Raw genomic sequence first — 15,767 nt, 5'->3', positions numbered from 1 at the left:
TGACTTAAATCTTGCTAAGGACCTGCTTAAAAGGACATTTACTTTTACAAAACTGCTAAAGAGAACATTAATCATTTGTTTGTTGCAAACCTGCTTAAAGGGGCATTTACTTAAAAAGAACATTTATCATTTGTTTGTTGCAAACCTGCTTAAAGGGACATTTACTTTTACAAATCTGCTAAAAAGAACATTTATCATTTGTTTGTTGCAAACCTGCTTAAAGGGACATTTACTTTTACAAAACTGCTAAAGAGAACATTTATCATTTGTTTGTTGCAAATCTGCTTAAAGGGACATTTCCTTTCATTTATTTCAAACCTGCTTAAAGGAACTTTGTTTATCTGTTGGATTCAAATCTACTTAAAGGGACGCTATCTCTTATTTGTTGCAAACCTGCTTTAAAGAACATTTATTATTTTTGTATCCTGCTTTATTTGTTTCCTGAGTGGGTCACATCCTGGTTATTTCTCAGTGTGCTAGCGTGTGTTATACTTTTCACGCTAGCAGTTGGGTTAAACCCTGGACTGATTTCTATACGGCTGACATTACAAACGGGCCCTAAATGGCCCCCACTGAATTATCCATGGCCGTGGCTCACCAGGGACAATTACTGGGATCTCATGCTACCCACTTGCAATCCCTGGACTCTAAGCTTGATCAAATAACTACATTATTACAGAGCTTGGTTGCTCCTACACCTTCCAATCCTAATCCTATTGAGACATCACCTCCTTCAATCTCAAACAACCAGTCTCAAGGACAACTGAGTCCCAGGATACCTCTTCCGGACAAATATGATGGGAATCCTGAAGACTGTAGGGGCTTTCTGAATCAATGCCGTCTCCATTTCCGAAATAGCCCTACTCTTTTTGCTACTCCCTCTTCTAGAATTACATTCCTCATTTCCTTAATGAAAGGAAAAGCTTTGGCTGTGGTATCACCTTTGCTAGAAAAGAATGATCCTATTCTACTTTTCTCTCTGTATTCTCAAATGTATTTGATAAACCTGGAAGATCGTCCGCTGCTGAAGCTACTCTCTTAGACCTATGACAGGGTAGTCAACCAGTTTCTCAATATGCCATTGAGTTCCTCACTCTTGCATCTGAAACTACTTGGAATCAGGGAGCACTTAGAGCCGCTTTCCGTAAAGGACTTTCTGAGCGTCTCAAGGATGAATTGGTGTATCGGGAACTTCCAGAATCCCTAGAAGCCTTGATAAATCTTTGTATCAGTCTCGATGCCAGATATAGTGAACGCCAACAAGAAAGAGGTAGAACTCAGAGGTCATCAACTCGAACTCCTTTTCGTCTGGCTCCTCGTTTTTCTAATCCAGTAACTCCTGCCTCTCCTACTCCTGATCAGGCTGAACCTATGGAAGTGGGAAGTATAAAATTAACAGAAACTGAACACTTGAGAAGACGTTCTCTTGGCCTGTGTTTGTACTGTGGCCTTAAAGGTAATTTATTAAGAGATTGTCCTACCAGGCCAGTAAAAGCCAGGGCTTAACTTTTGTCCAGGGACCTGAGTTAAGCCAAAAGAGTTGTCATTCCCTATATAAAAAACTCTTTGTTCCAGTAACCCTTCAATTTGGACATAGTAAGATACATACCCAAGCTCTTATTGATTCTGGTGCTGGAGGAGTGTTCATTGACTCCACGTTCGGGTCTACTCACACAATACCCTTATTAAGGAAAAAGTATTCTATTTCTGTCTCTACGGTTAGTGGAGATCCTTTGGGTTCCGGATTCATTCATTTTGCTACTAGACCCATACTTCTTTTTGTTGGAATACTTCATTCTGAGACAATATGTTTTGACGTTATTTCTACTCCTCAATTTCCCATAATTTTGGGACTTCCCTGGCTCCAATTACATAATCCTACTATTTCTTGGACTTATGGTGAACTCACCTCCTGGGGATCATCATGTCAGACTAATTGTCTTCAAGAAATCACTAAGTTACCACTTACTATCGCTCTCACTACCGAAACTCCTGACTCTCTACCTATGCCTTATCATGACTTTGTGGATGTTTTCTCCAAGAAAGAGGCTGAACGTCTTCCTCCTCACCGTCCTTTTGATTGCCCCATTGATCTTCTTCCTGGGGCTACTTACCCTCTAGGCAAGACTTATCCACTTTCAAGACCAGAAAATGTGGCTTTGGAAGAATATATTAAAGACAATTTGGCTAGAGGATTTATACGACCCTCCTCTTCTCCTGTAGGGGCTGGTTTCTTTTTTGTAGGAAAGAAGGATGGCGGACTGCGACCCTGTATCGATTACAGAGGTCTAAATCAAATTACCATCAAGAACAGTTATCCACTACCCCTTATTCCTGAATTGTTTACTTATCTTCAAGGATCCACCATATTTACCAAACTAGATCTACGTGGTGCATACAATCTTATCCGTATGCGCAAGGGTGATGAATGGAAGACAGCTTTTAACACTCGATTTGGGCATTACGAGTATCTAGTCATGCCTTTTGGGCTATGTAATGCTCCTGCTGTTTTTCAACATTTTGTGAATGAGATTTTTCGTGATTTTTTTTAATATTTTTGTCATCATATACCTTGACGATATCCTGATTTTTTCTCAAAACCACCAAGACCATGTGCACCACGTCAGGAGGGTACTTCAACGTTTAAGAGACAACCATCTGTTTTCTAAACTGGAGAAATGTTCATTCCATCAAAAATCCATACCCTTTCTGGGTTATGTAATATCTGAATCTGGATTTGAAATGGATCCAACTAAACTTTCTGCCATTTTGGATTGGCCTAGACCTGATTCTCTTAAAGCTCTGCAACGTTTTCTGGGCTTCGCCAGTTATTACAGGAAATTCATCAAAGGTTCTGCAACTATTACTTCACCTCTTACTTCTCTCACTAGAAAGGGACAAAATTGTAAAGAATGGCCTCCTGAGGCTGTTGAGGCTTTTGAGTCTCTCAAAGAAGCTTTTTCTTCTGCACCTATTCTCCGTCACCCAAATCCGGATTTTCAATTCATCTTAGAAGTGGATGCTTCCTCTGTTGTTGCTGCTCTGTTGCTGCTGGGGCTGTTCTTTCCCAACAAATACCTGATACAGGAAAGATCCATCCTGTTGGATTCTTCTCTAAGAAATTCACTCCTTCTGAATTAAACTATGACGTAGGCAATAAAGAGTTGCATTAAAATGGCCCTGGACGAATGGAGGCATTGGCTGGAGGCGTTTTCCATACTCACAGATCATAAAAACCTTCTTTATCTCCAAACGGCCAAACAATTGAATTCCAGGCAAGCACGTTGGTCTATTCTTCTCACATTTTCACTACAATTTGTTATATACCCGGTTCTAAGAATATTAAAGCTGATGCCCTTTCCAGACAATTTCAAGATACTTCAATTGCTGAGTCAGGTACCATCCTTCAACCTCATGAAGTCATAGCCCAGTTATCAACTTCTTGGTTACAAAATTTACAGTCTGTTCAGAAGGACCTTCCTTTGTCTTGTAAACCTCCTGATGGTCTACTCTTTGTTCCTGAACGTCTTCGTTCCAAGATCGTATATTGGGCTCATGATAGTCCTCTCTCTGGACATCCTGGTATCAGTAACACCGTTCTAAATCTTAAACAACATGTCTGGTGGCCTACTCTCACTCAAGATGTTAAAGATTATGTCTCAGTATGCACACAATGTGCCACTAATAAGACTCCTCGTCAACTTCCTTCAGGTTTGCTTCAACCGTTACCCATACCCCATCAGCCTTGGACTCATGTATCCATGGACTTTATTACCGACCTTCCTCTTTCAGCTGGAAACAACACTATTTGGGTGGTGGTTGACAGGTTCACTAAGACTGCTCATTTCATTCCCTTACCTGGTTTACCATCTGCCAAAAGACTTTCTGAACTTTTTATTTTGCATATTGTGAGATTACATGGGTTTCCTCTGGATATCGTTTCGGATAGACGGGTACAATTTGTTTCTCGGTTTTGGAGATCACTTTGTAAACACTGGAACAACAATCTCTTTGTCTACTTCACATCATCCACAATCTAATGGCCAGACTGAAAGGGTAAACCAGTGCCTTGAAAAATATCTTAGACATTATGTGGATCATCATCACTCTAACTGGACTTCTTATCTCCAATTAGCAGAATTGGCTCATAACGCCCGATATAATTCCTCTCTTCAGACCTCTCCTTTTCATGTGGCCTATGGATTTCAACCCAGAACGTTTCCTTTGCACACTTCTTCCACAGAAAATCCTGCTTCTGATCTTTCTGCCCGAAGGTTAACTCGTCATTGGCGGAGAATACATCTTATTCTTTCTAAAGCTTCTAAACGTTACAAGTTCTTTTCAGATCTTCGACAGAAGAAGGCTCCCAAATATCGGCCTAGCGATAAGGTTTGGATTTCTTCACGTCATCTTTGCCTCAAACAACCTTCTACCAAATTGGGACCACGATATGTGGGTCCTTTCCGAATACTGGGTCAAGTATGTGCCACTGCTTACCGGATAGCTTTACCCAAGACTCTCAAAGCCCATCCTGTATTCCACGTTTCTCTTCTGAAACCTATGTTGTCTAATAGGTATTCTAAACCTATGTCCAAACCTCCACCTCTTTTTATTCATGGACACCCTGAATTTGAGGTCAGCCACATTCTAGATTCCAAACTTCGTGGCAAGAAATTGTATTATCTCATCCATTGGAAAGGTTATCCAGTCACGGAACGATCCTGGGAGCCAGCCCAACAAGTGAACGCTCCTGACTTAATAAAGGCCTTCCACAAGACTCACCCTATTAGGCCTGGTCCTGTCCCCCGGAGGGGTCCTTGAGGGGGGGGTGCTGTCATGATCCTTCCGTTCATTGCCGTGTCGCCGCGGCTCCCGGATCTTCTCTGTAGGGATTACGTCACGTTGGCTAGCAACGTGACACGTCCTCTGACACTCCCTCTGATGACGTCACCGCCCCTACCTTTAAACCACGGCGGGAGATCTACTCGGGGCCCGTTTGTTGGATTCACTCCGGTGTCGTGAGTACTCTATCTGAGCCTGCCTGACTTTGCTCACCTAGACCCCTATTCTGTCTCCTGGATTCCGACCATTGCCTGCCTGACCTTGCTTATGCCTAGACCCTCAAACTGTCTTCTGGATTCTGACCATTGCCTGCCTGACCTTGCTTATGCCTTGACCCTCAAACTGTCTCCTGGATATATAAATTAACCTTTTCCTGTCTGAATCTGCTTTTGACTTAAATCTTGCTAAGGACCTGCTTAAAAGGACATTTACTTTTACAAAACTGCTAAAGAGAACATTAATCATTTGTTTGTTGCAAACTTGCTTAAAGGGACATTTACTTAAAAAGAACATTTATCATTTGTTTGTTGCAAACCTGCTTAAAGGGACATTTACTTTTACAAATCTGCTAAAAATAACATTTATCATTTGTTTGTCGCAAACCTGCTTAAAGGGACATTTACTTTTACAAAACTACTAAAGAGAACATTTATCATTTGTTTGTTGCAAACCTGCTTAAAGGGACATTTCTTTTAATTTATTTCAAACCTGCTTAAAGGAACTTTGTTTATCTGTTGGATTCAAATCTACTTAAAGGGACGCTATCTCTTATTTGTTGCAAACCTGCTTTAAAGAACATTTATTATTTTTGTATCCTGCTTTATTTGTTTCCTGAGTGGGTCACGTCTTGGTTATTTCTCAGTGTGCTAGCGTGTGTTATACTTTTCACGCTAGCAGTTGGGTTAAACCCTGGACTGATTTCTATATGGCTGACAACTACACACTGCTAACCTTCAGTGTAACAGATGAGCACACATACCTGCTAGCACTAATACAGATTCTACCCTCCCTGGTATTATATATCTCATGGCTTCCCCTTACCTGACACCTGACTACACACTGCTAACCTTCAGTGTAACAGACATACCTGCTAGCACTAATACAGATTCTACCCTCCCTGGTATTATATATCACATCACATGGCTTCCCCTTACCTGACACCTGACTACACACTGCTAACCTTCAGTGTAACAGATGAGCACACATACCTGCTAGCACTAATACAGATTCTACCCTCCCTGGTATTATATATCACATCTCATGACTTCCCCTTAACTGACACCTGACTACACACTGCTAACCTTCAATGTAACAGATGAGCACACATACCTGCTAGCACTAATACACATTATACCCTCCCTGGTATTATATATCTAATTTATTTCCCCTTACCTGACACCTGACTACACATTGCTAACCTTCAGTGTAACAGATGAGCACACATACCTGCTAGCACTAATACAGTATCTACCCTCCCTGGTATTATATATCTAATTGCTTCCCCTTGCCTGACACCTGACAACACACTGCTAACCTTCAGTGTAACAGATGAGCACACATACAGTACCTGCTAGCACTAATATAGATTATACCCTCCCTGGTATTATATATCTCATGGCTTCCCCTTATCTGACACCTGACTACACATTGCTAACCGTCAGTGTAACAGATGAGCACACATACCTGCTAGCACTAATACAGATTCTACCCTCCCTGGTATTATATATATCATGGTTCCCCTTACCTGACACCCCACTAGGGTTGCCACCTGCCCCGGTTTTACCGGGACAGTCCCGATCTGAGGCTCTGTGTCCCGTGTCCCGGAACTACCCTCAAATGCCCTGAGCTAAGCGCTCCCCTGGCAGCAAGCAGCACTGAGCACAGACTTTACAAAAAATTAGCTGGCCAGAAGAGCGCTTAGTCCAAGGTTACAACAAAAAATGGGTAGGTGGAGTCTGGAGGAGATACAGGGGATGGTGGGTCTTTGGAAGTGTGTATTTCTGTTTATATATGCAGTTTAGTTAATAAACTATTGTATAAGTGTGTAGCTAAAAACCGACGACAAGGACAATTATTCTATTCTGCAGTAGTAGTAGACAGAAACATTGATAATTAGACATAGTTTTATTTTTTTAGTTCCTGCTTACTCCTTTAAAATAATTGAGAAACTTTCACCTAGATTACGAGTTTTGCGTTAGAGGCTATGCGGTGCTAACAAGCAGTTTTGTCTCACCGCTCACTTACCTGCAGCGCTGGTATTATGGGTTTTCAGAAACCCGTCGTTAAAAGACAAGAAATGGGGGGGGGGGTGAAGTGAAGAGCTGAACTGGCAGGACGCACTTTGGGGAAGCTCCTGACCCACATTTGAAATATATGTGCTTTTGGCGACTTCTAACAGTTACCTGCGACTTTACAGTGGCTATAACTACAAAGGACCATAAAGGAGAGTGATGGTTGCTTTATAGAGTATATTCCAGCCTATGCCAAAACCAAACGTTTCTGTTTCACAGGCCGTGGAGTTTTAAGCTGCTGCATATTCCACCCCCCCCCGGGAAACCGGGTTACGTAGTAGTCCTACTTGACTACACATATTACATAAAGATGGATACCGAATTAATCTGTGATATGCTAGAAGACCATTATGCTGGACTGAGAATCTTGATAGCGCAATGTTTTGCAAGCTGTTCTAAGCCACGTGGCTTTCAAGATGGCGTCTGGGAACCAGAGACCCTTAACAATCGATTAAGTTCTCATGATTGCTCTTTTACATACAAGAGTTTGAATGGAAAAGTGGAATCTATAATGGCATTAGATCCAGAAATAACTTCCCTCCCTGACACTGTAAGTGATGCCATGCATATTGCTGTGAGCCTGGATGCAAAGGTACAGAGTGCTGCTCCCTTGTGCGGGGGGGGGGGGGGAGACAGCTCAGATTCCTTCGCCTCAGGACGCAATTGTCAGGGAGCACACCTACAGAGAATCAGTGATTTTCACCAAAATCCCTACACCAGAAATTACACCATGTCAAATAGGAGCACCTCAACAGGTTCTACATCGCCGGCTTTTCTCATTCAGGAACTACATTTTCACTGAATATGACAAGCAGAAGAATAGTGTTGCGGTGGAGACAGAGGCTGATCCTAAAAGTTCACTAGAGCTCGACAGAGAAATCAGCGTCATTCCAGCTCTACTGAGAGGGACTTTTCTCACAGCTAAACTCCTGTCATACCAGAGAAGCTTAAGTGAGCAAGCATTTTTCTCCTTTTTTCTAGCTTAAACTAAACTACCAAAAGCCCTTAAAAGGGCCTTTTGCGGGGCATTGCCCCAAAGTAATTAGCTCTTTTACCTGTAAAAATAAAATAAAAACAATCCCCCCAAAAGTAAATCCCACCACCCACACAACCAACCCCCCAAATAAAATACTATACTTAAAATGGCAGTTAGCTCTGTTGCAGCCCAAAGTCCCTAACCTAAAAATAAAACCCACCCAATACACCCTTAAAAAAACCTAACACTAACCCCCTGAACATCTACTTACCGGGAGAATTTTTCATCCAAGCCGGGCCGAAGTCCTCAACGAAGCCGGGAGAAGTCTTCATCCAAGCCGGGCGAAGTGGTCCTCCAGACGGGCAGAAGTCTTCATCTAGACAACATCTTCTATCTTCATCCATCCAGCGCGGAGCGGGTCCATCTTCAAGACATCCGATGTGGAGCATCTCTTCATCCAACGACTAAAGATGAATGAAGCTACCTTTAAGTGACATCATCCAAGATGGCGTCCCTTAGATTCCGATTGGCTGATAGAATTCTATCAACCAATCGGAATTAAGGTAGAAAAAATCCTATTGGCTGATGCAATCAGCCAATCGAATTGAAGTTCAATCCTATTGGCTGATCCAAGCAGCCAATAGGATTGAGCTCGCATTCTATTGGCTGTTCCAATAGGTGTAATTAGTTTAAATATCTGTAATTTTTATTTTAGCTAGGTAGTTATTAAATAGTTAATAACTATTTAATAACTATTCTACCTAGTTAAAATAAATACAAACTTGCCTGTAAAACAAAAATAAGCCCTAAGATAGCTACAATGTAACTATTAGTTATATTGTAGCTATTTTAGGGTTTATTTTACAGGTAAGTATTTAGTTTTTAATAGGAATAATTTAGTTAATGATAGTAATATTTATTTAGATTTATTGTAATTATATTTAAGTTAGGGGGGTGTTAGGGTTAGGGTTAGACTTAGCTTTAGGGGTTAATAACATTAATATAGTGGCAGCAACGTTGGGGGCGGCAGATTAGGGGTCAATAAATAGTATGTAGGTGTCGACAATGTTGGGGGCAGCAGATTAGAGGTTCATAAATATAATGTAGGTGGCGGCGGTGTCCGGAGCGGCAGATTAGGGGTTAATAATTTTATTATAGTGTTTGCGATGCGGGAGGGCCTCGGTTTAGGGGTTAATAGGTAGTTTATGGGTGTTAGTGTACTTTTTAGCACTTTAGTTATGAGTTTTATGCTACGGCGTTGTACCATAAAACTACTGACTTTAGAATGCGTTAGGAATCTTAGAGGTAGAGGGTGTACCACTCACTTTTTGGCCTCCCAGGACAGACTCGTAATACCGGCGCTATGGAAGTCCCATAGAAAAAAGACTTTACGAAGTTTACGTAAGTCGTTTTGCGGTAAGGCCAAAGAAGTGTGCGGTGACCCTAAACCTTCAAGACTCGTAATAGCAGCGGGTGTAAAAAAGCAGCATTAGGACCTCTTAACTCGTAATCTAGCCGAAACTGTGTTCTATATTTATCACTGAATTCAGATTTGCATAGCCTTCAAAAAAATACACATATGTGGCTGTATTGTAATGTGACACTTTAGTTTGGATGGAGAGTGGGACAGTGGGAGTCGTCACATCCTGCAGGCAGCTGAGAGCGGTGGCCAGGCGGCATTCTGCCTGCATGCCGAAACATGGCCAGTTACCTTTGTGGTTCTACCAACTCTGTCGACTATAGGTCCTCTGCTGCAGCAGCCTTCCTGGAGCCCTTGCCCCGGCCGACCCTAAGCCAACAAATGCAGTACAGCCACAGAGAAACTGTGAGTAATACTTGGCTGTGTCTGCTGTTTTTTCAAATTGGTATGGTCATTTTTGGGGGGGGGGATTAATTATGTGTAAATATTATATATATATATATATATATATATATATATATATATATATATATATATATATATATATATATATGTACTGTATATATAAAAATGGATTTCATAATGAATTTGAGGTCGTGAGAAGCCACGCCCAAGCCACGCCCCGAGACACACCCTCTCCACGCCCACTTAAAAAGTGTCCAGGAATTTTCTGGGCAGAAGGTGGCACTGCACAAAATAATAATCTATAATATAATTGTATTTGTAATGTCCGTCGCTGTCAGCAGTTGCACACACATCCTCAATGGAATGTTGGCAGCACGAGGCAGCCAACAGAATGTTGGCTGCACACGCAGACAAAAGAATTCACCTGGATGAACCGAATAGGATTTCAGTAGCTCTCATCCTATTGGCTGATTTGAATTTGAAGAATCAAATCAGCCAATAGGAATTCAAAGGACGCCATGTTTAATCGCGTACCTTGAATTGACTATTCAGTGTACGTGGCTCTGCGGTCACTGGTCTTCAGTTCCAGGGTCCCCGGTCTTCAGCTCCAGGGTCTCCGGTCTTCAGCTCTGCCCTCCACTCCGTGCCGGATTGTTCCTGGAAGAAGAAAAAAGAGGTCGCCGCTTGGTAGAAGACTTCACCGCCTGGAACAGGACCTTCTCCACCGGACTTCAGGAACGGTGAGTACCAACCTGAGGGTTAGACTTAGGTTTTTTTAAGGTTTTTTTGGGGGGGTTTGTTTTATTTAAATTAGGGATGGGCAGAAAAAGAGCTAAATGTCCTTTTAAGGGCAATGCCCAAACAAATGCTCTTTTCAGGTTAATGGGTAGTTTAGGTTTTTTAGTGTTAGGTTCTTTTATTTTCTGGGGTTTGGTGGGTGGGGGGCTTACTGTTAGGGGGGCGTTGTGTATTTTTAATGTAAAAGAGCTGTTTATCTTGGGGCAATGCCCAGCAAAAAGCCCTTTTAAGGGCTACTGGCAGTTTATTCTTAGATTAGGGGGTGTTTTTATTTTGGGGGGCTTTTTTTATTTTCATAGGGATTAGGTTTAATTTTGTAAACTTTGGTAATTTGTTTTTTTATTTTCTGTAACGTAGGTTTAATTTCTGGGAGTTAGAGCTGTATGCCCTTTTAATGGGAATGCCCATACAAATGCCCTTTTCAGGGCAATGGATAGTTTAAGTTTTTTTGTGTTAGGTTTATTTCTTTTGGTGGCTGGTGGGTTTTACTGTTAGGCGGGAATTTTTGGTAACTGCAAAAGAGCTGTTTAACTTAGGGCAATGCCCTACAAAAAGCCCTTTAAGGGCTATTCGTAGTTTAGCATTAGATTAGGGGTGTTTTTATTTTGGGGGGCTTTTTTATTTTTATAGGGATTAAGTTTTATTTGTTTATTTTTTCTGTAGTTCAATTTTTTTTGTTTTATTAACAAACAGATTGAGAGGGGAGAGAGAGCAAATGAGAGGGGAGAGAGAGAGCAAAAGAGAGTGGAGAGAGAGAGCAAAAGAGAGGGGAGAGAGAGCAAAAGAGAGGGGAGAGCAAAATAGAGGGGGGAGAGAGAGCAAAAGAGAAGGAAGAGAGAGAGAGCAAAAGAGAGGGGGGAGAGAGAACAAAAGAGAGGGGGAGAGAGAGCAAAAGAGTGGGGGGAGGGATCAAAAGAGAAGGGGGAGAGAGAGCAAAAGAGAGGAGGACAGAGAGAGCAAAAGAGAAGGGGAGAGAGAGCAATAGAGAGGGTAGAGAGAGAGCAAAAGAGAGGAGGGGAGAGAGCGCAAAAGAGAGGGGGGAGAGAGCGCAAAAGAGAGGGGGGGAGAGAGAGCACAAAAGAGAGGGGGGAGAGAGCGCAAAAGAGAGGGGGAGAGAGAGAGCAAAAGAGGTGGTGAAAGAATCCACCTGGATGGATTCTTTCACCACCCTGCCATTTTTTCGGAATCCACCTGGATGCTGCTTAAGCTGCATCCATGTGGATTCTGAAAATGGCAAGGTGGTTCTGTCACCACAATAGACTGCCCTTCCGAAAATGGCAGGGTGGTTCAGTGGTTCCGTCACCAGAATAGACTGCCCTCTGGGCAGGCTTTCTCACTAGTAAACTATATACATGATTCGATTCACATAGATCATGTAATTTTAAACTTTCCAATTCTCTTCTATTATCTAATTTGCTAAGGTCTCTTGCACCACTTTGTTGAACAGAATACCTAGGTAGGCTCAGGAGCCGCATAGCACTACTAAGAGCTAGACGCTGCACATATATGCCTCTTGTCATTCGTTTACTTGAAGTGATCAGCTAGCTCCCAGTAGTACTTTGCTTCTCCTTCAAAAAAGAATACCAAGAGAACAAAACAAAATTGATAATAGAAGTGATTTGGAAAATCATTTACAATTGTAAGGTCTATCTGAATCATCAAATTAGTAATTTGGGTTTCCTCTTTATTTAAAAGGCAGGAACAGGAAGCCAAAAAACGTGGCTGGCCCTGGAAAAACAGGACAGTTGGCAACTATTCATGCTAATATACACAGACACATGATAGTAACAGAGATAAACATGCACAAGCAGAGACACATGACACATGTAGAGAGACACAAGCACGTAACAGATGGAGATACATAGGAATGTGTCATATGCAGATACACAGACACATGACATATGTAGAGAGACACAGACACATGACACATGTAGAGAGACACAGATGTATTACACATACAGAGATACAGACACATGCAGAGATAAACAGACACATGACACATGTAGAGAGACACAGATGTATTATACATACAGAGATACAGACACATGACACATGTAGAGATACACAGACACATGACACATGTAGAGAGACACAGATGTATTACACATACAGAGATACACAGACACATGACACATGTAGAGAGACACAGATGTATTACACATGCAGAGATACACAGACACATGACACATGTAGAGAGACACAGATGTATTACACATGCAGAGATACAGACACATGACACATGTAGAGATATATAGATGTATTACACATACAGAGATACACAGACACATGACACATGTAGAGAGACACATATGTATTACACATACAGAGATACAGACACATGCAGAGATAAACAGACACATGACACATGTAGAGAGACACAGATGTATTACACATACAGAGATACAGACACATGCAGAGATACACAGACACATGACACATGTAGAGAGACACAGATGTATTACACATACAGAGATACACAGACACATGACACATGTAGAGAGACACATATGTATTACACATACAGAGATACAGACACATGCAGAGATAAACAGACACATGACACATGTAGAGAGACACAGATGTATTATACATACAGAGATACAGACACATGACACATGTAGAGATACACAGACACATGACACATGTAGAGAGACACAGATGTATTACACATACAGAGATACACAGACACATGACACATGTAGAGAGACACATATGTATTACACATACAGAGATACAGACACATGACACATGTAGAGAGACACATATGTATTACACATACAGAGATACAGACACATGACACATGCAGAGATAAACAGACACATGACACATGTAGAGAGACACAGATGTATTACACATACAGAGATACAGACACATGGCACATGCAGAGATAAACAGACACATGACACATGTAGAGAGACACAGATGTATTACACATACAGAGATACACAGACACATGACACATGTAGAGAGACACAGATGTATTACACATACAGAGATACAGACACATGACACATGTAGAGATACACAGATGTATTACACATGCAGAGATACACAGACACATGACACATGTAGAGAGACACAGATGTATTACACATACAGAGATACAGACACATGCAGAGATAAACAGACACATGACACATGTAGAGAGACACAGATGTATTACACATACAGAGATACAGACACATACAGAGATACACAGACACATGACACATGTAGAGATAACACAGATGTATTACACATGCAGAGATACAGACACATGACACATGTAGAGATACACAGATGTATTACACATGCAGAGATACACAGACACATGACACATGCAGAGATAAACAGACACATGACACATGTAGAGAGACACAGATGTATTACACATACAGAGATACAGACACATGCAGAGATACGCAGACACATGACACATGTAGAGAGACACAGATGTATTACACATGCAGAGATACACAGACACATGACACATGTAGAGAGACACAGATGTATTACACATGCAGAGATACACAGACACATGACACATGTAGAGAGACACATATGTATTACACATACAGAGATACAGACACATGACACATGCAGAGATAAACAGACACATGACACATGTAGAGAGACACAGATGTATTACACATACAGAGATACAGACACATGACACATGCAGAGATAAACAGACACATGACACATGTAGAGAGACACAGATGTATTACACATACAGAGATACAGACACATGCAGAGATACACAGACACATGACACATGTAGAGATACACAGATGTATTACACATACAGAGATACACAGACACATGACACATGTAGAGAGACACAGATGTATTACACATACAGAGATACAGACACATGACACATGTAGAGATACACAGATGTATTACACATGCAGAGATGCACAGACACATGACACATGTAGAGAGACACAGATGTATTACACATACAGAGATTCAGACACATGCAGAGATACACAGACACATGACACATGTAGAGATAACACAGATGTATTACACATGCAGAGATACAGACACATGACACATGTAGAGATACACAGATGTATTACACATGCAGAGATACACAGACACATGACACATGCAGAGATAAACAGACACATGACACATGTAGAGAGACACAGATGTATTACACATACAGAGATACAGACACATGCAGAGATACGCAGACACATGACACATGTAGAGAGACACAGATGTATTACACATGCAGAGATACACAGACACATGACACATGTAGAGAGACACAGATGTATTACACATGCAGAGATACGCAGACACATGCAGAGATACGCAGACACATGACACATGTAGAGAGACACATATGTATTACACATACAGAGATACAGACACATGACACATGCAGAGATAAACAGACACATGACACATGTAGAGAGACACAGATGTATTACACATACAGAGATACAGACACATGACACATGCAGAGATAAACAGACACATGACACATGTAGAGAGACACAGATGTATTACACATACAGAGATACAGACACATGCAGAGATAAACAGACACATGACACATGTAGAGAGACACAGATGTATTACACATACAGAGATACAGACACATGCAGAGATAAACAGACACATGACACATGTAGAGAGACACAGATGTATTACACATACAGAGATACAGACACATACAGAGATACACAGACACATGACACATGTAGAGATAACACAGATGTATTACACATGCAGAGATACAGACACATGACACATGTAGAGATACACAGATGTATTACACATGCAGAGATACACAGACACATGACACATGCAGAGATAAACAGACACATGACACATGTAGAGAGACACAGATGTATTACACATACAGAGATACAGACACATGCAGAGATACGCAGACACATGACACATGTAGAGAGACACAGATGTATTACACATGCAGAGATACACAGACACATGACACATGTAGAGAGACACAGATGTATTACACATGCAGAGATACACAGACACATGACACATGTAGAGAGACACATATGTATTACAC

The sequence above is a fragment of the Bombina bombina genome, chromosome 7 (genome assembly GCF_027579735.1).
Source record: "Bombina bombina isolate aBomBom1 chromosome 7, aBomBom1.pri, whole genome shotgun sequence".
NCBI classification, from domain to species: domain Eukaryota; kingdom Metazoa; phylum Chordata; class Amphibia; order Anura; family Bombinatoridae; genus Bombina; species Bombina bombina.
This window is presented reverse-complemented; position numbering follows the sequence as displayed.